Source organism: Cotesia typhae, unplaced genomic scaffold (assembly GCF_013202065.1).
Source record: "Cotesia typhae breed Kobodo isofemale line unplaced genomic scaffold, CoteBio_Ctyphae contig_11, whole genome shotgun sequence".
NCBI classification, from domain to species: Eukaryota; Metazoa; Arthropoda; class Insecta; order Hymenoptera; family Braconidae; genus Cotesia; species Cotesia typhae.
In genome coordinates, this window is record NW_027423711.1 from 3121430 (window position 1) to 3148335 (window position 26906).

A 26906-nucleotide genomic window follows, 5' to 3' on the forward strand; every position below is an offset into this window, starting at 1 on the left:
TTACCATTACATCAGTTTCTCTTTCTCTAAAACTCATAATCTCTTTCTCTCTATCCTCTGCCTCCCTACGACTTAGGAAGAAGAGTTTTCTCCTTGGAAATTCCATCTGGGTGTAAAGTAGTCACCTCCCCTCTCGCGGATACGCTTGCGAATCCCACCAGGTGTGCTCGGTGTTTCTCTAGTGACATTAGTGGGGATGAAGGGATGTTGTTGTCATGGCGACAGAGTTGTAGTGGGAGAAGTGCAGTAAGAGCGGTAAAGACGGTAGTGGCATCGATCGTTAATGTCGGACTGTACCCACATCGAGTTGGTACCGTGAACTGTCAAGTGTGTGGACCGAGGGCTCACAGGCTCACAGTGGCTGACGGGGATGACGTTGCTCCTGCTCTGCCTTCACTATATTCCTTCGTTCCCTACTCATACCCCTCTGCACTGGTATAGAGAGCTCAAGAAGAAGGGGGCTCAATGCGTACAATCCCCTGCTGCCCCTTATCATTTTGCTCCCTCTCTTGCTCTTACTCTAACTCCGGTGTAGTGCATACTCATTCTAAAGCTCGAGTAGAGAGCAGACCTCAATGTGTCCCCGCGTGTCCCTATCGCTCCCTCAGCCCTTTTCTCTCCTCCCAGCTGCTTATTTCTCGCCCACATATACTTCATGTATTCTATATATACTGATATACATATGCTTGCATATACATATATGTACATACTTATGCCGCGCATTATGAACTCTCACCCGCTATTTGGGAACGAAGGCATGCGTCCAAGTGTGGACTTACGTGCTTATGCACGCTCTTATGCAGGCGCGAATGATTTCCGACACACCACCAGCCGATATCAGCCAGTTTCCAGACGTACTGTTACTGCTACTGCTCCTGCTGCTGCTACTGCACCTCTCGTACTTCTATATTCAATATAGACTTATTCAAAACCAAGATACGAAAGTAAGAGGTATAGAGGGATCACTAAATCCTTATTCTCTCTGTTTCTCTTCCTCAAGGATATTTATACTATCTATTAATAGTAATTAAACAAAACACACTTGGGATCATGCGAAAAGATTCCTTACACATCTGAAGCATTAATTGTTTAAATATTAAACATTGCTGATTTTAGGTATATATTACTGAGAAGATTGACTTAGATTGAGACAAGACTCAGGAAAACTAAAATTGTATTGGACGAAAGAAAAATTTTTTCTCAAACTCTAGACTTTCATAATTATGACTTAGTAGTTATGAAAATTTTAAAATTAAATCAGAGTTATGTGATGAAATTCTTGAGTCTTGATCTATTAATTTCGTACGTAAATTCATCCTTGTCAGCGACGTTATTTTTTTGTAATCAGGCAAAACATTTTTGTTAAATATTTAGCTTTCTTTTTGTACTTCGGCCAGCATAAAAAGCAACATAATATTTCAGAGAAAATTGCTCTGGATACATCAGGATAAATAGCTCTTAAAGTTAAAATAGCTGTAAGAAATAAAATTGCATTCGGCACTTGAATTTATACTAAAAAGCTCATTAATTGAATGATAATCACAGTCAGTTTTATAATCCTTAAATTTTTGGCATACGTCAGTAATAAATTTAAATTAATATCTAACCACCCCCTACCCAGAGAGTATATATGTCAGTATATAGGTAAAAGATACGTCTGGTTATATAATATAAGTTTTATCATTCATTTTTGGCGGAAATATATGTATATAGATTTATGTGAAAATATGTCCATATTTAAAAAACATAAAAATTTTTAACATTTCTAAACTGTTATAAATGTACCATAAAAGTCAAATGTTTCGGAAAAATTTTGATAATTAAGCGTAATAACTTTGAGTTGAAAAAAATTTTTTTTTTATTAATTTTTCTACCTAAATTTATTTTTAAATTTATCTAACCATCGGAATCTATTTTAAATGAATATTTTTCTTTAAAAGTAAAATTATGTTCTCGATTTTTTTTTTTATTCAAAACTTTGTAAAAAAAAGCAACCAATTAATTTTCAAAAATTTTTCAAGTCATAAAAATATTTAAATTAAATCTGTTATTATTTTATTACAGATTGTCTTGAGTTTTTTCCCAATTTTTAAGAATTCTTCATTTTTACTCAATTGTTATTTATTTTGTAATAATATTTCATTTAAAAAAAAACAAAAAAAAAAACAGCTTGTCGTTCTGTTGGTCAGTTACCCTACTTTTCCGAAAGTTCATTATTTCCCTGTAGTTCCGGTTTGTCTCCCACCCTATAAACACCAATTCTAAAAGAACAGACATTTCAGTATGATGCATCTTCTATATTAAGGGTGTCTTGTTGGGCCAATAATTACCCTACGTTAAAAAAAAAAATAATTAACAAGGTGTGTGTACTTTTAAAAAATAATTTCAGTTATAATTAAAGTATAAGATAAGTAATGATCAAGATAAAACAATGAATATATAGAAGAATAAAATTTACTACAAGTATTAGAGCGAGTTAGATAAGTAGAATATTATTGGGTATATAATATTGAAATTTTATTAGGCAAATTTTTCGGGCAAAAATGCGATAGTTGCTAGTGCAGCGGTATGTAAAAAAAAAATACATGATGATGCTCTTTAACGAGAGGATAACGATACTCGCTCGACTATCGTCGACTTTATCGCTAGCTGGTAGCGTGAGCTATCAAATATTTTCTTTTCTCTTGGATTTTTTTTAGGCCTTGCGCTAATTAAAAAATTCCACCGCGAAATCGGATTCCATGGGCTCTTTCTCACTTACACTCTTTTACGTACAGTGATGTTGCTCATACTGCATCCACGCATACAATATACCTACATAACTATGTTCGCTCGTATGAACAAATCCAATACGTCGCCGCATCGCTTTTTTATACATTGCGATCTCTCTTATACTCTCGTGCGTTGAGTGGGTATATAGTTTACTGCGAGCTTTTATATACGTGTAGATATAGACATCCACATACTTTACTCTTTTTTTCCATTGCTCTTTGAGCGTGCATTACTGTGCATTCAAAAAATAACATATATGCGCCTGTACATCATACATAATAATACATTTATATAATTTTTTTATTATCAAGATTATGTATGATTGTATCAAATATCAAAAAATTCAATATTTCATGTATCGAGGTGTTGAATTAAAATTATACTTGGTCTTGGTATATAAATGGTAAAAATAATGTGTCACGATGCAAAATGTACCCAAAAAATTTTTTTATTAAATTAAAGTTGGGGGAGGGGCGGAATTACTATACGTGGGTTGAAAACTTTTCTCGAGAAGATCGTTTTACCTCATTCTGCAGTGTAAATACTTTTTTATAATTAAAATTGTACCGTCATTGTGTGTGAATAAAAAAAAAAAAAAAAAAAAAAAAAAAAAAAAAAGATGAAGGGGAGAAAATAATCCTAGTAGTTCTCGTATGGTAAAATTAAAAGCTATGGTCCAAGGTTGAAATTTTTAATCTATTTCAGATTGACGAATTTCGGAAGTTTAAATTTTTATCTTGAATGCGTTTGTTTTATGATTGAATTAAAAAAAAATATATATATATATATATATATATATATATATATATATATATAAATCTAATTCAAATTTTATAACCCTGATTCAGAAAGATGACTAGCAATAATTACCTTCATGTTAATTGTATATTTATATAGTATTCAAATCCAATGCTTTTAAATAATTTCAAATTAGATTTCTTAATCAGGGCAAACAATTGTGAATGTTCAGAATGATAATTTTTTTCTTTGGCAGTTTTTCTAAGACAGTTTTTCTAGAAGCGATAATTATTAAAAAAAAAAAAAAAATGTATGTAAGGTAAAAGACTCAGTTATTGACACTGGCCTAGTTATTAATACTTGCAATTTCATTTTGGTTAAAAAAAAAAAAATCAATTCTAATAAATTAATAAATATAACTTTTGAGTTAAAAATTAAAAAAAAATTGGTTTTTTCAGAACATTTAATTTTTTTCATTAGAATAAAATTGCAAGTGTCAAATAACTAGGCCAGATAACCTGATCGACATTCCCAGGAAGTTTTTTTCTTCTCTATAGCTCTATTTCACTCAATATAAACAACATATTGAAGTCAAATTAAAAAAAAAATCTATTTATCTTGGTAATTTACGAAATTATTGAATTTTCTGTCTGAAAGTTAAATATCAACTTCAGAATACTTTTTTATTCCTTTACTAAAAAAATTTATTTTTTCCAGGTTAAGATCGTAACATATTTTTCACAATGATTTAAAACTATTTTTACACTTAACTATTTAACAACGAATTACTAATAACTAATCTAATAAATTTTATTGAGATAGCGGGTTTTTTAAAATCTTCTTAATGAACAATTAAGATAATATAAAAACGTTGATGATAATAAAATTTATAATTAATTAAAATTTTTTAAAGGAAATTTATATTTTTATGAAAAATAAAAAAATTATCGATGAAATGTTGGCAACAAATTGAAAAGTTTTCGATCCTTCTTGCGCGCTAACTTAATTATTATAGAACACTACTGAAAGAGATAAAACACATTATTGTATTTGCAAGAATTTTACTTCATTTATTGAAGAGTTACATCTTGAATTTTTTGTAAGAAAATTTAATGTTAAATGTCTACTCTTGTACCAGCAAAATTGTGACTGAAGCGACAATTCTTAAGGAAATGATCTGAAGAATTTTGACTGCCGAAAATTGTCAGCCACAACTGAAATAAATTTTTCTTAAAATTACAGAAGAAAAACAACGAATGAAAAAGGTCAAGTTTTAAAATAACAATTAAATGGCGGAGGGAAGTAAAAAAAAAAAGCAAATGAAATTAAAGCGAGTCACCTCATTAAATTTTGATACAATATTATACTTTTGTGTGTGTACAACTAAAGGATATAAAGATAGAACTGGAGAACGAGAAGAAAATATAGTAAAGTAATAGAAAAAAAACTAAATAAAAAAGTAAACGGGAGTCAACAGTATTTACATAGCCAGTCAAGTGTATTCTACATCCAGACTTTGTCTCTTACATAAACCCCTCCATCTCCTCCATCTCTTACTCTTTTTATTTTATTAAACGAAAAACCTTGCTAATGCAATTTTTTAATTCAAGCTCCGTGCAATTACATCGCGGCGTTGCGGTTAATTTTCTTTCCCGACGCGTATGGCGCAAGTCCGTCAAGGAAATTAACCGTTCTCTATGTTTTAACGTTTCACAGTAGACTACGCGTCCCATATCCTACATATCCCGTTCTCGTGCCTTCTATATGCATATACATATCAGACCATCACCACATATATGTATATTCCATCTGTCCAATCGACACTTGCACTAATTATTTTACACTCATACCAAAAATCAATAAAACCATACATCATCCTCTATTTTTTCCCTGTACTAGTTTATTTTTTTTTTTACTCTCAAATGAACAGACCCGCCACTTTTAAACTTTTAAATTTACTGCCTACCCGCCATTAATAATACATTTTAGATTAATATATTAGTATAATTTCGAATATAAAAATTTTAATATTCAATTCTTTTCTTTAAACTTTTGAGTTTTAATTTTATAGATTAAATAAAATAATAGATTAGAGTAAATAAGATAAAAATGTAATTATTACAAAGATTACTCACTGAAAATTTACTATTTTAAAATAAATAAAAATTTCAGTAATTTTTTGGTTCGTATTAAAAATTAACAATTTATTAATTAATTTGAAAGTTATATTAAAAAATCAATTCAATTAATTAATTGCTCAAATTTTAGAAGTTTAAGACTCGCAATTATCAATTCAAACCATCTAAAGTTTTAAAAAAATAATTTTACAATTATTAAAATGAGAAAGTTTTTATACCTTCACTGAAAGTAAATTTGCGACCAATGTACCACTGTACGAACAGTATTTTCTATAGCACATTAACACACATTATATTACAACAATACCACCAATAATCCAAGATGAATACATCTGATGTTTTTCACTCGACAAAAGCAAACCACAAGCTCTTTGAGTCGCGGAAAAATACAATATAAAGAAAAAAGTGAAAATACATCATTTCTTTCACCCTCCGGGCGTTTCTCATTTCCTGACGGCTCACGGTCCTCTAGGATTGATCCCCAACCCCTCTGGTCTATAGTTTATCTATCCAACCCTCAACCCAACGAAACAGTAGGTTGTTCTATGCCTATTCATTCGTGACAGTAGCATAAACCCAAGTGATGATACCGCTCATAGGCAAAATTGAAGCGATCTCTAAATGGCGAACAACGAACCATTGCATTGGTATGACGTATACCGTGGCGATCTCTAAAGGATGCGGACCCAGGAGGAGCAGAGGAGGAGAGAACAGAGAATAGAGAGATAGACAGAGAAAGATTTATATAAATGTATAAGAGGAACCGGCGTTATCCCAGTGCGATATCAACGCTGGCAAACTATACATCACGAGGCAGAGGTTCCATGCTATATAGCTAGTAGTGATGATACTCGTCAGTGGTTCCAGAATAACTATTCTCATTCACTATCCGCCCACTCTACTCTCTACTCGTCCTGGGCTCTCCAGTGAAAGAGAGATGATGAGGACAATAACCAAGAGAGAAACCCAAACAAACGAGCGTGAGTTTGTACTTATGCTTCTCTACTCTCTTTCTCTTTCTCTCTCTCTCACTTTTGTTTCCGCTTACTCATTTACCCACAGAATATGGGTCTCTATCTCTGTTTGTCCAACCAGCGTTCACCATCACCATCACCAGCTCTGACGATGCTGATGGTAATGGTGATGGTAATGGTACTGGTATGTTTGGAACCATGTGCGGGTGCTGCCGATGCGTCCTGACGGTGGTCGCAGGGCATTGTTTCATTAACACAAAACAGCTCGGTCGCGCAGTACAAAGTGGCTTCAGTACAAGCCCCGTTTCCCGGGTGAGTGATAGAGAGAACACTAATTTAGATTTCATAATGGAGACGAGGATGCCCGAAGTACTATCTACCTATATTGCGACAGGAGGCCAACGGAGGACAGGGTTGCTCCCTCCTCCTAACAGAGAAGATCTCATAGTTTCCATAGAAAGTCGCTGTGGTATCGTTAAGAGAGAGTGAGAAAGTCGAGGGCATTGTCTACGGAGCTAATCAAAACCACCCCTTTCAACGAAATGCCGCATAGACTTCGCCTGGTTACCCTTCGTCTCATCTTTCTCTACTACTCATTCTCTTATACTTATTTTGTATTTATATATATATATTCATATATTTTCAAAATGTAGGCATACACACTCTTGTTTTTCTTGTTTCTACTCGCTTTTTTGCGGCGCTATGACTTCTGGATGAATTGTTTTTTTTTTTTTTTTCCCGAAATCTTGCATTTCACTGCACTGCTTTCAGTTTCTGGGTTTTATTATTTTGGTTTGTTAGATAAAAAAAAAAAAAAAAAAAAAACGTATCTGTCATGTTTATATAATTTTAGGGGGAGTTATAGTTAAAAGGGGAAATTAATATCAAGGGAAAATTCATCCTTGATGTTTTTTTTTCTTCTTTAAAGTTTTTTGTAGTTTTGGCTTCTACGGAGCTTAGATTATGGTGTAAAATATCACTTAGGGTGGAAAAAATCATGAATAAAGTATTAAAGGGGAAATAAAATGAGAGGAAAAGAGTCAATTTAAGATATTGCAAAAAAGTTGGACGAATTGGTTTACGACATTAACTATTATGTAAATCTGATATTGAGTTTGATTAATCGTTTGTGTATGATGCGCTGGTGTCTGCAGGGATGAGGGTAAGGGTGATCGTGTCGGTAGATATATCTATAGATGTAGGTGAGAAAAATAAAGTAAGAAAAATAGCGGGGCTACACGAAAATGATGGCTGGATAAATCTTATTAGGATCTCCGTATGCTTGTGGTCGAGGGATCATTTGGGGTGAGACTTCTATCAATAGTACACTTTCTCAAAAATAACTTTTTTTTTTTCAATTCACTTATCATTTGGTCACCATTATTTTTCTATTACTACGAGTGGTAATTTATTTTTATCTTAACGTTACTAGACACTTTGTTTTTAATCCAATTATATGCGTGTCGTCTTATTGTAGATAATTTATTACTTGTAATTAGTTTTTGGCAGATTTGATGATCATACAAATGTATAAGAGAAAAAAAATTTATGGTTGTCATCAAAATTTAAAACTAGTGATTTTTTATGTAGAGAAATTTTATGTTAAAGTTCAAAATTTAAATTGTCTTGAATTTTTTTAAAATAAAATATTTTAATACTAAATCTTTAAAAATAAATTATGAAATGAAATCTTATTGTCAAACAACTACAATTTTAGAACTTCTGCAACTCCGGTTAAAAGATAATTTTTATAAAACTCGTACTATTATAAGAAGTATTTTTTTCAAATTTCAACTCTAAAGAAATTTATAGTTAATAAATGGAAGTATATCAATCTTTGGCACTTCTGTAACCAGCTTTAGAAGTTTTGGTTCTCATGAAACTCGTTGTTGATAGACGCCTGTGTTGTTTACGAAGAACATTCTTGTCAAACTTAACGTCTATAGAAATTATATCTAAAAATCTTTATTCAATCTTTATAAAAAAACTCCTTTTGTGTAAAATTGAAATTTAAGCGTGATTAACATAATTTTTTTGAAATAAATAGTTTTTCATAGTTTTCAATAATTAATTTTAACCAAGAATATTTTGCTCCTCAAAAATTTATTCTTGAATGAAAAAAGTTCTTGATTTAAATTTAAGAATTTTTTTTTTTAATTAATGATATTAAAATGCTTGATTAAAGCAAATAATTTCTTATTTCTCAATTTAAAAAATACATTATGCTGTTAAATTAATACAATAAACACGTGTTGAAACAGCTGGGAACTTAAGTTCACTCGCGTGCTATATTGGCTAGTCGATGCTATCTTAATTTTGTAAATTCCTTTATTAAATGTTAAATGAAGTAATAATCATTGTGTGAGTTTGATTTAAAAAATAATGCCAAAATCTAAAAACTACAAAAATCGTTTACCACAGCCATCACAATCTATTGGTATATTAGTAAAATATTCCAAGACGGAACTCTTGTCAGATTATCTAAAGCCAAGAACATCAAGTTCTTGAGTTAAATTCTTTTGTTTTTGAATGAGTAAAATATTTCTTGCACGAAAGATTTATTTTTTTATTTTGAAATATTTTATATTGAAAAAATCGTTTTTCAATAACTTGAAATTTTTGAATCAATATGTTCAATATTAAAAAAGTAGTTTACTTTTATCAATAAATTTATTGTTTTCGTAAAAATATTCTTAAACTAATTATATTTTTTTTGAGCTAAGATATGATTATCTTAGAGCATAAAAAAAAAGATTTTGCGTGTATAAAACTGCATTGGTTTTGAGAAATGTAATCTCGTCCGATTCAAGTAGTATAAATCTTCGGACTGTGAAAGGTTCTCCAAGCCATCGTAAACTTGGCATATATGATTCGTTCAACTCATGAGTTTAGTGACGTCCACACTGGCGAGGTACAAGACGAAGGAGCACAGAGCTTCTTGACGCATTCAAGACAAAAAAGTTGTGAATATGGAGACGTGTGCGAAGCAAAGTGGAAGGGAAAAATGAAGAGGATAGAGTAAGAGTGAGTGATAGCAAAGAGAGTAGGTATGAATAAAGAGCTCAAAGTTGTGTATCACTGACTCGCGTATAACGCGTCCATATCTATACAGGATGTACCGGGTGTCCAATAAATCTATTACGGGTGCCCCAGGGGTGTGCGCCGCGTGCAGACGGACGAGGGATCGTCCCTCAACCCCAGTATGACTCTCAACATCATCCCTCTCTTCTCTTCTCTCTATTGCTCTCTATTCTGTGATGTTCTTTCCATCCCTTGAATATCATTGTCTCTCTTGGTCTTTACTCGTTCCCTTTTTTGGTCTAAATTCAACCACACGACAGACACATAACAGTTCATATCGTAGTGATATGAACTTCTCTTACTGTATCAGCGGTATGGAGTATTATTGTAAGATTGTAAGTGAGGTTTGCACTTGTGTATCCAAGATTTACTCATCGCAGGTAACCCTAAACCCCACATCCAGGATCCGGAAACCAGGAGTTGAATTCCTCATACTCCACACTATATCCTTACAACTGGATAGTACGAATAGGAAACCCCTGGCACGCGACTTGAACACCCTGTACATATATTAAACTACTGCTGCGGTATATTATTATACGTCTCACATATTTTTTCGTTTTTATAAATCCTCCAGAGACTGATCCGTCTGCTTTGTTGTTTCTTTCTTCATCATTGTTATTTGTTTTAGTTTCATATTATTTTATATATACATGTATATATATATGTTTTTTCTTTTTTTTATCCACCACTTAATTATCGCGGATGACAAATGTCGCGTCAGGATTGAATAATCCGTGATGAATGGGTTTTTAAATAAAAAAAAGTCTCTGCGTTAAGGGAGTTCCGATTGTTGAGTTTTATTTGTTATATTCCTGGAGGATTCCTGGATTTTTATTTCAAATAAATACTTTTTTTAGTATCAGCCTTTTAAGTGTAAGAGCGTTAATCAGTTTAATTAATTTTTATAGGTGGTTGTTGATTTTAAATAATTATTTCTCTTTGTTTTGTTTAGCTTGTAATAATTATGGAAATGATAATTTGTATTGTGTATTGCTCAGATGGATTAACGTGAAGGTATGTCGTCTTGGGGTGTACGGATCATATATTCGAATCAAATTGAATTTTGTATTTATATAGTGAGATTTGAGACGTATCAATACTTAAGTAATTGAAATTCAGTTTAGATATTATCACCAGATTTAATATGTATATTATATTAGCTATTTTAGAAATGGGAAAAAAATTCCGGGGAATATTTGATTACTGAAAAAAATTTACCAAAAACTTTATAAAATATTGGTTATATTTATGGCCTGCTTTGCTTTTATACATTTATCTCAATATAATTAATTATTACAGTTTATTTACTGAGCCCGCAAAGAAAAAAAATTTATTTGAATCAAGCAAATAATTTTAAAGAATTTCATCGTATTAATTTGAGTTGAAAAATTTTTAAGCTAAAAAATTTCACTTGGTTTAAGTAAATTTTACTTGAATTAAGTAAAATTTCTTTAAATCAAGAAAAATTTATTAATTCAAAATTTTTTTACTCAAATCAAAAAAATTAAGTTTTTTAAAATTATATACTTGATTCAAGATAATTTTTTTTTCTGTGCAGTAAATGAAAAATTATTAATAAAATTTCTTGTCATCAAAAGAAAATTTTTGAAAAATTATTTGGATTAGTAAATTGATCTATATTAATTTATCGAATGTCAGAGCATTTGTATGGAAGTTTTTATTTCTTATCAAAAAATTTATGAAACCATAAGCCAAAGTCCTTTCAAGAACATTATTATGACGAATTATATAAATATATATTAATTAAAAAAATGTTCTATACCTTGATAATTAATAAATTCTTCTGAAGTAAATTTTACTTTGTTCAAGATTCTTCCTCTTATATCAAGTTCATTAATTTTTCTATCAAACTATCCCAGAATTTCTGTATAGCATCTAAATGTCGAAACATTGAGACTTATCTTACACAGTTGATTGGATTTTATTGAACCCACCAAATTTTATGTAAATTGAATCTCAAAAAACTGGATAGAATTTTATTAGAATTTTAGTAAACTAAATACATAAAAATTCATCTATTCATTTAATCAGCACATTTTCAAAAAACAAAAAAAAATGTTATTAGATATATCATCAACCTCTTTTTAAAATACCATAAATGTCTTTATTAATCAAGAAATATACTATTAAAAATAGTAATTAAAAAAAAGGCAGTACTATAAACTTATCAGCATTTTTAAAATTAAAAAAAATGTTTGATAAACCGTGAAAAATAAAAAAGAATGTATATCATGAATGAAAACATTTGGAATGAATTCCGGAAGCCATCTATAATACCCTGACGATAAACGACGTAGAAAGTAACGGGCCGCTGTCATAGCACTTTCCAGGCAATTGTCATACACAAAACGTCGAAACGAGGATGTCGTGGTCCTATATCGCGATCGACGATGACGATGGGTGTACCAACTGAACCCTCTATCAGCAAACACGTTGATAACGCAGATATCAAACAAAGGTGGAAGGGATAGTTGTAGTTTGTAAGAGCCAAAGGATATACCCCTTACATACTTGTACCTATTAAAGCGTTGGTTCGTCGAAAGAAGAAAAGAGAAAGGAGAGAAGAAAGAGAAAATATGAGTAAGAGTATTGTGTTCAGTTGTAGGCTTGATCACCAGAGAATCGTTGTCGTAGTATTGCATAAAACACGAGCACATGCTTAAGAAGAACGACGACAGAAGAGTGTATACACGGTATTACTCTGTATTTTGTGAACTATCTACATTCCATGGCATCGTGGTATCGTGGTATCATAGCATCATGGCAAACATGAGCGACTTTACTATACTAGTGTAGATAAAAAGACAAATAATGATGAAGAGAGAGAAGGAGAAAAAATTTTCTGGAGAAGATGCCTCTGAGTGCGGTGAAGAGGATATGAGTGTTGGGGAGATTTTGTAGTAGGCGGAGGGGGGCAGTAATACACGGGGGCGGAAACGGGGAAGAGTACTATACCTTTACTGTAGAATAAAACCAAAAAAATTGTCATTGTACCAAACGGGGGGATAACAATGACAACGGCTGACGCAGCGGTAGCTACCCGACTACCGCAGATCATCCCTGGATATTAAAAAGTCGGCCTCTATTCGTCTATCACGCGCCCACCCCCTATTTCCTACTCTTTATTTTTTTTCATCTGTCTTTTTTCACTCAACTGCATGGTCCTTCTCATTTCTTTTACTCTCTACTCTTTTCTTCTCTACTTTAGTCAACCTCCAATATAGTTAAAGATAAAGATAACTATATCGTACTCCAGCAAGCATCCAAGCACCCTACGCCTATTTCCAAGTACACAAATACTTGGGACGAGTGATTCAACAGCGGGAAACAATGCCCACGATACTTGCGATCGTCGCGAAAGCCCACCATTGACTTTCGGCAATACTACAACTACAACCACAACCACAGCCCACAACCCACCATTTTTTCTTCGACTTTAGTTGAGATAAATGCGAGACGATTAGCGAAATGTATTGGGGAGTAGGGCTTGTAATTATTCGTTGTGTCTGTCTTGTTGCCCGCTGTTCTTCAGTAATTTTTTTAAGTTTTACGAATATATTATTGTTATTATTATTTTTTAGTTATTTATTTACTTATTACTTGTTATTATTGTTGTAGAGCCATTAAAGCGATGAGAGTTAGGTTTTTGAATATTCAATTGTCCAAACGTGCTGGACTGATTATCTCTGCATAAATTATTGGCTATCAATTATTTCATAATTTCAAGATTTTACGAGTCAATACTCTACGTAATGGAATTAATGATTCGATTACTTCAAACATAAATTTATTATTGTAGATTACAAATTTATGATATTATATGTGGGCCTACAAATACTAAAATCATACATTTTTTACAATTTTTTTTTTTTTTTTAATAAATTAAAATTTTAAAGAAGGAATAGTTAAAAACATTTATTTTGATCTTAGATCCTTACATCCTCTTCAAACACTTGGTCTCTTTGAAAAATATAAGTATTTTTAGTTTTAGAAATTTATCTAGTCTTATTTTTTGAGTTCATAGGAATCGTAAAAGATGATCCTGCTGTGAAGCAATATGTAAGCCAAATGTAACTAAAATATTTTATTTTTGAAATTTATCAAGTTAAAATAATATTTTTATGAAAATTTTTCAGTTAAAAATTAATTAAAAAAATTTTTTTATATTCAAAAATTAAAATCATATTTTTAAGTGTCCTAATTAAATCATCATCTAGTTCATTTCTTTATTTATTTATGAAATATTTTTAAAATAGCATAAAATTGTCAATAATAAGGTTGAAAAAAAAAAAAAAAAAAAAAAAAATTTCTAGTCACATTAAAAGAATCGAAAATCTCGAAATCAACATGATATATTAATGGTTATAAAAAGAGAATAAAATATTTTCCATTAAGTAATACTCGAAATAATACTCTCAGTGTAATATTTTAATCCCTCAATGGTTGTCGAATAAGTGTTGCATAAATGACCATCAATAAAATCCATGCACAAAATATAAATGCATTGTTCATTACGGATTAGCGAATGAGAATATGGGAAATGAAATTCACCGAGCCCATATAACGACAGATGATTCGATTTGTCATTCAGTCATGTGTGCATGTATGGAAAATCCAATCGATTTTATATCGTCACTTTTGTATGATACTATACACACCAATCTAAACACAAATATTTACCAGGAGAATGTAATTGTAGAAATACCTGTATTATTATATTCGATTCCCCTTTTACCCTTATTTTACTCACCGAAGTTTATACAACAGATACGATACACAATACAAAATACATAATATACAATAGTATTTATCCAAACATATTATAAATACATAAACATATAATAATATAACTAAACGGGAAAACACGAGGAACATTACGTTAGAACATTGTATGTGAGTGAATCTGGTTGAATTGTTGGTATGGTGTCACCACTTGACTCGATTTCAATCCGAGTACGTCGTTTTGCACATTCATTTGTAGTTTGTCGCGTTATCAATGTATATGTGTATAGTAAATTGTAAATTTGATGTATTTATCTGTATATAAAAAGTACACAGGTATAAATTGTAACATACATTAATGGTTCGCATATATATGTGACTCTTTGACAATAATAGTGTATATGTATATATATGTGCATTACATGGGTACGCACACAGAAATACTAAATACTGGGGACCAATGAACTGGTGATCATGAACGTGCAGGCATTCAGAGGCATGCAAATGTGACGCACACGTGATGGGCACTTGGCCACTGACGTCTAGTGCATCCTGACGGTGACGTTTACTGCAAAGCAACCACGCCCAACTGAACACACTGTTTGCCCGGTACCCTGTATATCCCATCCATTTCTCCTGCTTTGCTGTACCGTTTATCCTGGGCTGCCCATTGCCTTGACCTCCTTCATCAAGTTTATGTTTATGTTTAATAATTGATTGCTTACTGTTCTGTGATAGAAAATTTCCTCTAATTTTCTCATTTACATATAATATTGCTTAGATCATTTTTAAGTTGCTGAAAATTAATTTTAATCTAATTAATCTAATCATTATTTCAAAGTTTTTATCGAATCAAGTAAAGAAAAATTTTTTTTCCCAAAAAATGATTTTTTTTTAAACTTTCCCTCTCGTTGGATAATTTTCAGTTTTTTTTTTATTTGAGAAATTAACTTTTGAATCCAGTACACGGAAAGAGCAAGATGATACTGTATATCATTCCAGATTATACTGAGTGAAAAATTTTTTCAAATAGTAACTAGTATAATCCAGATTACAATGAGTATAATCCGGATATCACCCAGTATAATCTAGATTATACAAGCTACTATCTAAAAATTTTTTTCACCACAGATATCACTGAGTATAATCTGGGATGATATCCAGTGTCATCTTGTTCTTTCCGTGTAGACACTTACATATTTTTTTTTCAAGAATTTTATTTGAAAATTTTGAGAACAATGATATTGTTTATCATTATTCCTATTTTGATTTTTCTGTTATGTATATGTTTTCCTTCAAAACACTTTCCAATAAAATATTTTTTTTTTAGTAGAGCATAATAAAATTTTTAAAAATAAACCATCGAAAATCCTTATCTGCAATACTACTTTTATGCTCTTGAAACTAAAGACTAAATTTTTCAGAAAATCTATGAAAAAAACGCTTTCCGGTTTGAATTTTTTACAAACATTAACAGTCTAAAAGATAAAGTAACTTATACCCATAAAAGTCAATTATCTACTTAAGAGATAAATAATGACTACAATGAAAAAATATTTTCCCCATACGAATGAACAATAGTCTAGAATAATGATGTTGCATTTGGTATCTTCTTCCGTTCGTGAGTGACCAAAGTGACTTCCTATCTGCTTTGTAGATTATAGATATATACACGTTTACACATATACACACTTATAGACATTGACGAAAGCGTTTAACATCTCCAGTCGATGGTTATAGAGACGACAATGCCCCAACAATCCTCGACGGCAAATAATAAATGTTTCCGTCTCTCGAGTGCGGTTTTCGCAAACTCTTTCAATATATTTTTGCATCGGGGGTATATGTTATACGCCGAGATCAGGGGAATGGATTCAGTGAAATCCAGCTCAGACAGACAAAGTAGTCGTCCCGATGAGTTAGTATTGAGGTGAAAAAGAAATGGTCCCGATTTAATGTGCAGCCAGAAAATCTCGAGATTCGTAAAATTTTGGATGTTCGAGGGCGACACCGAATAAAACTAAAGGGATATATCGGTACTAGTCGAGGTAAAAGAATGAGATATGTGAGAGATTATGCCGGGAGGCCATCATACGCAATCTCTCACATAAGTTCTCATCTGCAGTTCGTAAGAGTAACCTTCAGGCTATTCTAGTAAAGAAAATCGACGATTCGTGTAACCAATCTCTTTTTATTTTTAACTTTCCTCTTTCATACAACAGCCCATTGTTTTCTTCTTACCCCGTGCCCATTTTTTATTTTTATTCTTATCGTTTTGTCTTCACTTTCAATGTCGATATGTTTCAATATAGTCTGCACATTTTGAATTTTTTTTTTTTTTTTTATTCTGTAAGAAAGGATCTTTTGCTTTTTTCGGTGACTAGAAGATCACTCGACCTCTCATGAAATATTCAAGAGAACGGGATGATAACGAAGAGGGTGCACTCGATCTTTGTGTCTTTGTCGGACAATAAAACAGAGATGCAAATATAAAACAACAACAAGAAAAATAAATGAGAAGAAAGAAAAAACAAGTCTTGACTCCCCGGAGATTACTGAGTCAATTGTTTTGTTGGTCTTCCTCGTGTGAATCGTTAAATTACTCCGTTGAGACTTGTACCGAGTCAAGGACATTGCTACATAAGTTAATAATTAATTATTTAAATATTTTTGTGTAAAGCAGAAAATACACTGTAAAAAATTTAGGTGTAAAAATCGACCCGGAGCGATTATACTACATATTTATATCACGAAAATTCGTCAGTATACTTAGTCTTTGAAAAAAATTATGACACTCTAAAAATGGTAATGGCAAAAACAATACATAATTGACATAAATGTACCATTGCAAAAAAATGTAAAACTTATGTCTGAATAAAACTTTCTACTTTCAATATCCAGAGCGTAAGCGATAGACTTTGAAAGTGTTGTATATAAATTTAGATCGCTGTAATACATAAATGTATGTGTGGATATAGTAACGAAACACTTGTGTTCGCATGTCGTTAATGTCTCAGCCGCACTAAGTGATCTCATATACAATGAGATTTTATGGAAAGTGCACGCGGACCTTTCTTCTCGTGTCTATATAAACCTTTGCCTCCCACAGAGAATCATCTATTTAAATATCAATAATTAAAGTATATTCATGCTTATCTTATAATAGTAATCAAATTGGATATTATTAACACCAAGAAACAGGTAAATAAAATTAAATAATTTCACTTCTAGTTAATTAAAATGTTCATACATTTTAATATGCATAGGCTACTTACATGACACTAACATGTGAAGCTCATGTTTTCTTGATGCTGATTGTGTTTTAATAATTAATTTCTATCAAACTTATGTGATTACAGAACAAGATTTCTCTAAGATTACCCCCTAGTAAAGTTATCTAAGTTTATAATTTACTTCATAAATGTAAAATTGAATTGTTATAGTTACGGGTATAATTTAAGAAAAATGATCTCTCAACAATTATACATCGTCAATATTAATTAATGTTATTTATCAGAGATGATTTTTGTCATACGCCCAGGTCTCTTTTAATCCATCACTAATTTTAAAAAACTCAAATATTTTGTTAAAACTTCTTTTCCTCTACACACGAAAAATATCCAAAAAATTAAAAGAAAACATCTTGTTAAAAAAAGTAAATACAAAAAAATTTTTTTGTTTAATTATAATTTTTAAGAGAAATTTAAATTTTGAAAAAAAAAAATTCGAATAAAAAAATAAATTCAGACTCGAAAAAAATTTCAATTAAGAAAAAATTTTTAGTAAAAAAAAAAAAAAATTTGGAACTTTTTCACATTTCTAATTTTTTTGAAAGTTTGAATTTTGATTTTCAAAAAAAAACATTTATTTTATTCAAAATTTGAGTTTTTCACTAATTTAATTTTTATTTTTTAATTTAAACATTTCTCTAATCTCGAAAAGAAAAAATTTATGTACACGATTTATTTTAACTGATTAAAAATGATTTAAATTGCTTTTGCGTTTATTATAATAAATTCTAGACGGATTACCATACTCTAGTTTCTAAAAATATATATAATGTCATCTGATTTTGGTATGCCAGTTTACACATATCTCATACCAATTAATATTAATAAAGTTTATAAATAGCAAATGATGTTAGCCTATTTTGATGTATATTATCAGTTACTGATTACGTTTCAATATCTTGTTATTACATTATTATATTATTACGAGAATTTTATATATTAGAAGATTATTATTATAATTTTTTAACTACATGTGCCACACAGAATTAGTCTTGTTGCTGCATCATAAAAATCTTGTTGCTACAAGATTTTATCCTGTTGCCCCCACAGGACTATATTTTGTAGCAGCAGATATTTTTTTCCGTGTATTTGTTATCATATCTACTTAGTCTATAAATATTTTTTTGGTTCAAATAAATTATTTTTTTTTCATGTTTTTACATTTTAACTTGATAGTTTTCAAACCAGAAATTTGAATAAAAAAATAAAATTTAAAAAATATGTATTTTTAAATGATCATAAATGTCGTGTAACAAAACCCGAAGTTTATGTAAATTTTATATCTTCATTAAATGTATCATAATATGATAAATCTAATATAAAATGAACTTTGTATTTGTAACAAAATTTTTTTTGTTATTTTTACAGAACTGTTTTTTCTATACATCAAAATGAGCTATATAAAAATGAACAAAGTGTATTATAGTAACATAAAACACAGTAGGTAGCAATTTTATCCCAATACCAACACATTATGTCAGTTGACTCATTTTAAAAATATTCCAACTCGTATATCGCCTCGGCCTGGTCATGTAAATACTTAGATAGATGTCAAAACTGTCTTTGAAATGACACCTATAGTTTCTATTTATTGATGTTTTTAAAATAATTGCAAGTCACTGTAAAACGAATAAAGTAATAAAGCTTTAAATAATTCTTATAGGAAAAAAATTAATAAGTTATGAATAATAATTAATAAAAATTTTTATGAGTGTATTTTTTGCAAAAAGAGTCGATATTGGTACAAAATGTACATACATGTAAAGATAAGATGTATGAATAAAATCCTATCGATGAGTTGAAGAAGACAGACACATGAGTAACAAGACAGGGACATAGAAGATTCGAAATTTGTTTGTCTTGTTTTACGATCGAGCCAGACCTTATTTCGTTGGTCTTATTGAATTTACTAAAATCGTAGGTATAGATAACTCAATTGTTTTTTTTTTTTTTTTTTTTTTTTTCCTTTAATATACCTACATGAATAAAAGCACCAAAAGTTTCGCGTAAAATCAAAATTGATACTCAAGAAATATATCAACCTAAAGATATATAGTTGTATCATATATTTTAAATCATTGAGAGCCAGACATATTTTTCACAATTTACATGATTCGCGTACCTTTACTTTTAACCCCCATGAGATTTTTACTTTCGTCTTGCTGGCATATATCTACAAATATATACACTCAGATGGTTATAAAATTTATTTTTCAACTTTTTTTCATATATAGAAACTTGTAAAGTAAATAGAATAATCTTGATAATATTTTTTACAGCTTTTACTATTTTTAGTTTTTACTACCAAGATATCCTTATTTTGTACGGATACAACTTTTATTTTATCCCTAGATTTAAGTAAAATACTATCATATTCTATTTTATTATATTATAAGTTATAACAATTTTTTTTACGCAATCTAATACACATGTCTCTAAAATTTGATTAAGTAGATGATTTTAAGAATTTCTCGATAGAATAAATCATTATTTTTATAAAATACAAATTTGTAAAATCAAATCAAAATTTTTTTTTCTCCAAAAAAAAAAAAAAACGAAAGATTGAATTTTGATTTTTTCACAAAAAAAAAATTCCCAAAAAAAAATGTAGAAGATATGCAAGTTTCTAGAATACTACCTCACAGAAAAAAAAATGTACTTGAATCAAGTAAATAATTTTGAAGAATTTCATCTTCTTGATTTGAGTTGAAAAATTTTTAGACTAAAAAATTTCACTTGGTTCAAGTACATTTTTTTTGATTCAAGAATTTTTTTGCCTTGATTCAAGAAAATGAAGTTCTTCAAAATTATTTCCATGGTTCAATAATTTTACTCTTGATTCAAATTAATTTTTTTTTCAGTGCATAAATAAATTAGTTGTTTTTTCTGTAAATCTTCACAAGTCTTTGAATTTATTTCAATTATCTCTACAAATTGAACGTGATATTCCCAAAAGATTGTAGAAAATATACTTTTACTCGAAAAAAAAAGGTTTTGTGATGGGTTATAAATTTTCGAGATTTTTCCATCCCCCGGTTATTCCCAGGACGTGTACGTGTGAATGTCCACGGGCATCAGCGGCAAAAAAACTTGTTAGTGAGTTTCGTGATTTGAGCCGCAGATTTGTCGGAAAGATACGAATCATCCTTAAAATCCTGGTCTGAAACCAGGAAGAAGTAATGGATTGTACAGAAAATCCGAAGAAAAATAATCGGTCATGTTCAAGGTGAAAATAAGTGTCTAGCGTAAAATAGCCTAAAATAAGAAAAAATAAGAAAGATTGAAAAAGTGTATTAAGAAGGGCGAAGGTAGTATAAAGACTAAAGGCTGACTAAAATAGTAACAGGAATTTAAGTACAAGAGTGGTTATACGTCGAGGAAGAATGAGCATGGAACGAATAACAATCAGCGTCCCTCGGGGATTGACGCACCAGGTGTTGGCTCGCGCCTGCATCGGCTTTGGTGGCTTAGCCCTCGGTGATGTCCTTGTATAACATTTGTTCGTGAAGATGCTGTGGTTATACAGGTGGAAAGGAATGACTAACAGACACACCGAGTCATTCGTCTTTTATCTACTATTTTTTTTATTTTTTATCTTATTTTTTCTTTTATATTCAATTTACTTTGTACTTTGTTTTTCTAACGCCATGTGATGTTGTATCCGATACACCAATAAATTATTTTCCTTATTCTTAAATTCATCCCACCCCCAACGACAAATATATACGCACGCTTCACTCTATAAATCAGTACAAAGTTTACTGAAAATAATAAAATATTTATATAGTGATACGTTTATTTATCGTTATCTATCTTTATCAGTTTAACAATAATGCAACAGTCATCAAATTGAACTCATGTTATTAAAAGTAATGCTGTCATTCAACATCTGCTGTGCGTGCACCATTTAATAAATTTTTTTACACTTTCCATTTATTTTTTTCAGATCATTACTCGAAAAAAAAAAATTTTGTTTTAAAAGAAAAATAAAAAGTTTATTGGACATTTTTAATTTTAATTTCTAAATAATTTAATTTATAAATTTTAACTTCACTAAAATTTGTTTAAGAGCTCTAAAAAGTCTCAATTATCTAAGTGACAAAATAAAAACTTAGTGATGCATTAAGTAGGACAAATAAATAATTATAAATTTTTGTCTAATTACTAAAAAAATTTTTATTTCTACTCAACGAAATTTTTGGTGGCCCAAAAGGTCCTTCTAATGATTCACATATCAAATTTAAAAAATAGTTGTGAGCTTGCGTGTATTTACACCCAAAAATTTCGTAAATATTACACTGATAAATTTTAAGCAAAGAATACCTGAGCTAATATATTAATTTTTGATTCAAATAAATTTTTTTGGTCCAAAAATTTTATCTCCTGATAATTATTTTCTTTAAAATAGTATTGTTGGTTTAAGATTTTTTTAATTGAATCATTAACGTTTTTATCAGTGTACAATTTATTATTTATATCCATCGAAGGATTGTTAATTTTTTAATACATAAAATTCCATTATTGTCATTGTGACTGAATTTCATTTTAAAGTGACTAATATACGAATAACTTCCATGGATACGATTTCACAATTCCTATAATTTTGTTTCTTGAAAAATAGCTTATTAAATCAATAAGTCTTAAGGAAGATTGAAAATTTCTTGAACGAAGTTAAATTTTTTCAAGCCAAGAAAATTTCTTCTTGCTCCAAAATAACTTCGGTCTTCCTTACAATTTTCTTGGTTCAAAAAAATTTTTAACACTACAGTAACATTTTTTTCTGCGGTGCTTAATTATAGAACTAAAGCATATGTAACATCTCTTTATCCTTACAGCTCATCGACTTTCTTCTCTGATCTTAACCAAGCGCTAAATTCTCCAAGTATCTAATATGAAAATCTTCATTACTATTATCATTATCAAGTAAATAAATTTTATAAAATCATAATAACAAAAAATTGTTACTAACACAAACAAAGACCATCGTTATCAGTGTCATTATAAAACCTTTTATAAAACCAATGAAAAATATGCATAAATCCCGATCAGAGCAAGACAACCGAAGCACAAGAAAAACAAAGCCAAGGAAAAAAAAAATTGATTATTTTTGTTAATTCCTGTATCCTATAACCGCGGAGTCGTCTGTCTGTGCGCATATTCGTGAAACGGTGGATTGACTTGCGGAAAAATAAAAGAACGAAGGTATCAAAGTGAATGGTGGTGCAAAGACGGGATCGGGCTGGGGGAATCGAGCAAAGGCGCATGCATCGAACCAGGATGCCAGGTCATCTGTAGCAAGTATACACATAACAGCAATAGTACTATTGGGTTTCCAAGGTGGATAGGTAGATGAGCGAAATAATAAAATACAACGAGTTTCACTTCGATGCTGTCGACCAATCGGGTAAAGGTATTTCTCGTCGTGTCGTTGGACGTTTCTCGTCGTTAGGTGGGATGTAGGTGGAGCTTGTTGAAGTAACGCCCAGCTAAACAGGTGGAAATACAGGTGAGCAAGACATATCAGACAAGACAAGTCGCCGTTCTTGTATCGATACTTCAGGCAACTTGAGCTGCGTTACCAAAATCCTCTGTCAATTACTCCAAGGGTCAACTCAACTAACTCTGGTCTACTGATCCCAGTCTGTTGATTTAATTTCAATCATTGCTCCAAATATGAATATTTAGATCTATCCATTCAATGATTCAATGTCAATTCTTCTCAATTTTTCATCAGAAAAATATCATCAAAGAAAACAACCCTTGGTTAGCTCAATCCTCATCAAGGGAACCATAAAATAATTTCTTACTAATCCTAATAGATGATCAATCCCAAAAATCGGCTCAGTTGCGTTGAATGTATCGAGAGAGAAATAATTGAAAAAGCAGCGGTAAAACTGTTGGCCATTTTTCAAAGTTTATTTATTAACCACTCAAGAGTAACGGGTAGTTGGGAAAAATATTTCGGATGGTACCGGGATCATGAAAAACGCAATAGCAACAGTAACCAGTAACGGTGTAGGTAAGACGGTATATAAGGCTTGGGTGGTAGCATTGAGGGTGTTTTTCCGGAACTGGCTTCCAGGTACAGAGTCAACTCAGACGATACGAATATTCCACGTACTGACTGATCCTGGTACGTGCTATACATCTAGCCTATTCGGTTTCATGTGTACTTATATTTTTTCTTGGCAACATTGCACCCTCCCACTACCCTCCTATGCTATATATGGGAATCTATATGTATATACTTTATCCCACCTTCTTGCTGTTCTAGAGTATACTTTATACCGGGGCTTTTACAACCGGTGTCTTCTTACTCGTATACACTCTTGACCTTTGGAATGGGTCGAAAGCTCAAGGTGATGCTGGAAAATATTTCCATCACGTAAAAACATCGGTATTTTAAACTCGATTTCTATTAAACAAGTGTAATTATTTATGGAAGGAGAATGAACGGGGAAAAAATTTAGTCGGGATTGAGTAAGTAATTATGGATTAGTTACTACAACACTTATGATTTTAGATTATCATTGAGTCATAAAAACACAGCTCACTGCTATTTTTTTATTTTTGGCCCAATTTTTAAAGTTTTTGATTTAATTGAAAATTGTTTTGGAATTTTTGAATGAAAAATTATAATTTTTGATTGAATAAACATATATTGTTCAATTTAAATAAAAATTTTTATAATTTTGGCGCTTTACCAAATATTTAGAAAAAAAAAATTGAAAAATAATCTTTTTTAATGTATTTATAGACTTTAATTTCTTATATTTTTATTGAAAAAAAATTTTTTTGTATAAATTTAATAATTTTGATTCAGGAAAATTTTTTAAAATTATTATCTTATTCGAATTAAACTCGTAAGAAAATTTTTTATGCTTAAAAACAACTCAGGTTTTTCTGATTATTTTTTTGGTTGAAAAAAATTTTTTTCTCCATGCTGACAGACATAGAACTGAAATTATATAAGTAGGGTTCATAGATATTTTTCTTTGTACGTAAAAAAATTGACAGACCAAAAGAAATCTGTCATGGTAAAAATTTATTTAATCAAGAATTTTTTTTCCGTTTTTGACGGAAATCTTCTCACGCTAAAATATCTCAGGAAATGCCCAAAAACAGCTCCTGTTAAAATCAGAACTCAAAATTCCCATTTTAAAGGGTTCTCCACGGAAATTGAATTTTTGTACACCCTAGTATGTGTACGGAAAAAAATTCTCGGAAAAAAATTCTCAAGAAAATATTCACGGAGTTTCCTTTAATGAAAAATTTCACTTTAATCTTATGAATTCGAGTGAACAAATTTTTTTAAGTTGATTTGTATCGTGAGTTTACGCTACATGGAATTTTTTTTACAATCTGATTTTTCGGAACTAATTTATTAATAATTTTTTTTCTTTTCAATTTATTATTGCTAATCATAGTTAATAGCTATCAGTATTGATTTTTATAAAAATTAGCGAAGAAGATTATTAGTTAACTACTCGCGGAATTTAATTGTTATTTATTATTTAGTAAAATAAATATCACTTAGTTAGACACTTTAATCTGATAGGCTAAATTTCAAAGTAGTTGTCAGTTAGGCTTGCATACTTATTACTACTTAAGCATTTTAATGGAAAAGTTATTACTCTGATATATTGAGTTTTAAGCCTGTACACCCTTACCGATTCAATGAACGATCGCGTTTCCGAGTCTCGAGCCTTGGAACAGAGAATACAACGAGTGTAGAAGAAAAGCAACGAAAGAAGAACGATGTATTTGTCTTGAGCGAAACTGCCGTTTGTGTAGACGTTTTATCGCGGATAATTTACGAATATTATAAAAATGCGTGAGCTGGATTAAAGGGTAATCGAGATAAGGAGATGACAAAATGCTGACTATAGGTGGATCTTTAAGCCTCCTCATGTACTTGTTACCTTAAGGCCAAGTTATTTAAATTTTTTTTGTTATGCCCTCCTGTTTTTTACCCCCACCCGTAAAAATGTGCCAGGCGCGAGAAGTGGCAGCATCTTTTCGTAATGCAACCAACGATATGTATCTACGTGCCTGCCAAGAGCAGAAAACCCGGGAAGGTGCTTATTAATATTAAACAGCGCCACTTTTCGCCGTCAACGGTTGCACGATTTTAACGTCTTTCCCCTTTGTTGTAAAACGAGAGTACTACGCACGTAAGTAAAAAAAAACCTTGACATTCGATGTCGAAGTACAGTGTCTGTCTAGACCGCCAGGTGGCTACTTTTCACACCGCTCTCGAAGTTCAAGGGGCCTTTTGAATTTATATAAATACTTATTAATGCCAACTTGATTTTATGGTTTTATTGACTTTTTACCCTTTTTTTTTTTTTTTTTTTTTTTTTTTTTGAGACACTTGAAGATGTTTGATAATCTATCAGAAGTTATCAGACATATTATTTGTTAATAATTTGAAATTTAAAAAAAAGAAATATTTAATTATTTATTTAATCTTGATGTGTGATCCTAAACTGTTAGTCAATTCTCTTATTTTTAATTTTAGTCTTCAAATTCTTAGTAAACTTTCACGATGAAATTTCTTCATAATTTAAATTTCTTTTTTTTGTTTTAACGTTAACTCAAAGGCTCTTAAATTTGTTAATTAATTCTCTATAAATTCAATTTTTATAGTCATTCATAATTTTATATCAATTCAATATTATCTATTCTAAAATATTCTTATGTAAAATAAAGTTTTTTCTATGCAATTTTTTAGATTTTTTTTTACACCCATTAAGTTAAAATTAATCTAAAAATTCTCAAAAATTAGCTGTCTGCTGAATTCACCGTCATACTAAACTAATAAATATAATTCTACACAAGAAAAAATTTTGCGTCAATGCGTCGAAAAATCTTGTGTCAAAAATTTTTGTGTTAAATATTCAACACTTTTTCGTGTTAATTTAACACAATAAATTTTAAATTTACACATAAAAGTGTTAAATATTTAACACAAAATTTTTTGACGCAATGGCGCAAAATTTTTTACCGTGTATTTTTATTAATTGCATTGTAAAGATTACAAATTGTTTGCAATGAAGTTGAGTGTATATAATAATTAACAAATTTGATTTCACATTAAAAATAATTTTTGTTAGCTATTTATTTAGATTTTATGCTTCTCTAAGATTTTTTTCTCGTAGGACACT

General features: G+C 30.4%; 1 protein-coding gene across 1 annotated transcript in view; it reads left to right on the forward strand.

The window, feature by feature from the left end:
* The first annotated feature begins 24124 nt into the window (after positions 1-24124).
* The window catches only part of LOC141526693 (uncharacterized), a 36287-nt gene continuing 33505 nt past the window's right edge, over positions 24125-26906 (forward strand). Inside the window, exon 1 of the mRNA XM_074241766.1 lies at positions 24125-24219. The gene's annotated coding sequence lies outside the window, so the exon portion shown is untranslated. The remainder of the gene's footprint in view (positions 24220-26906) is intronic.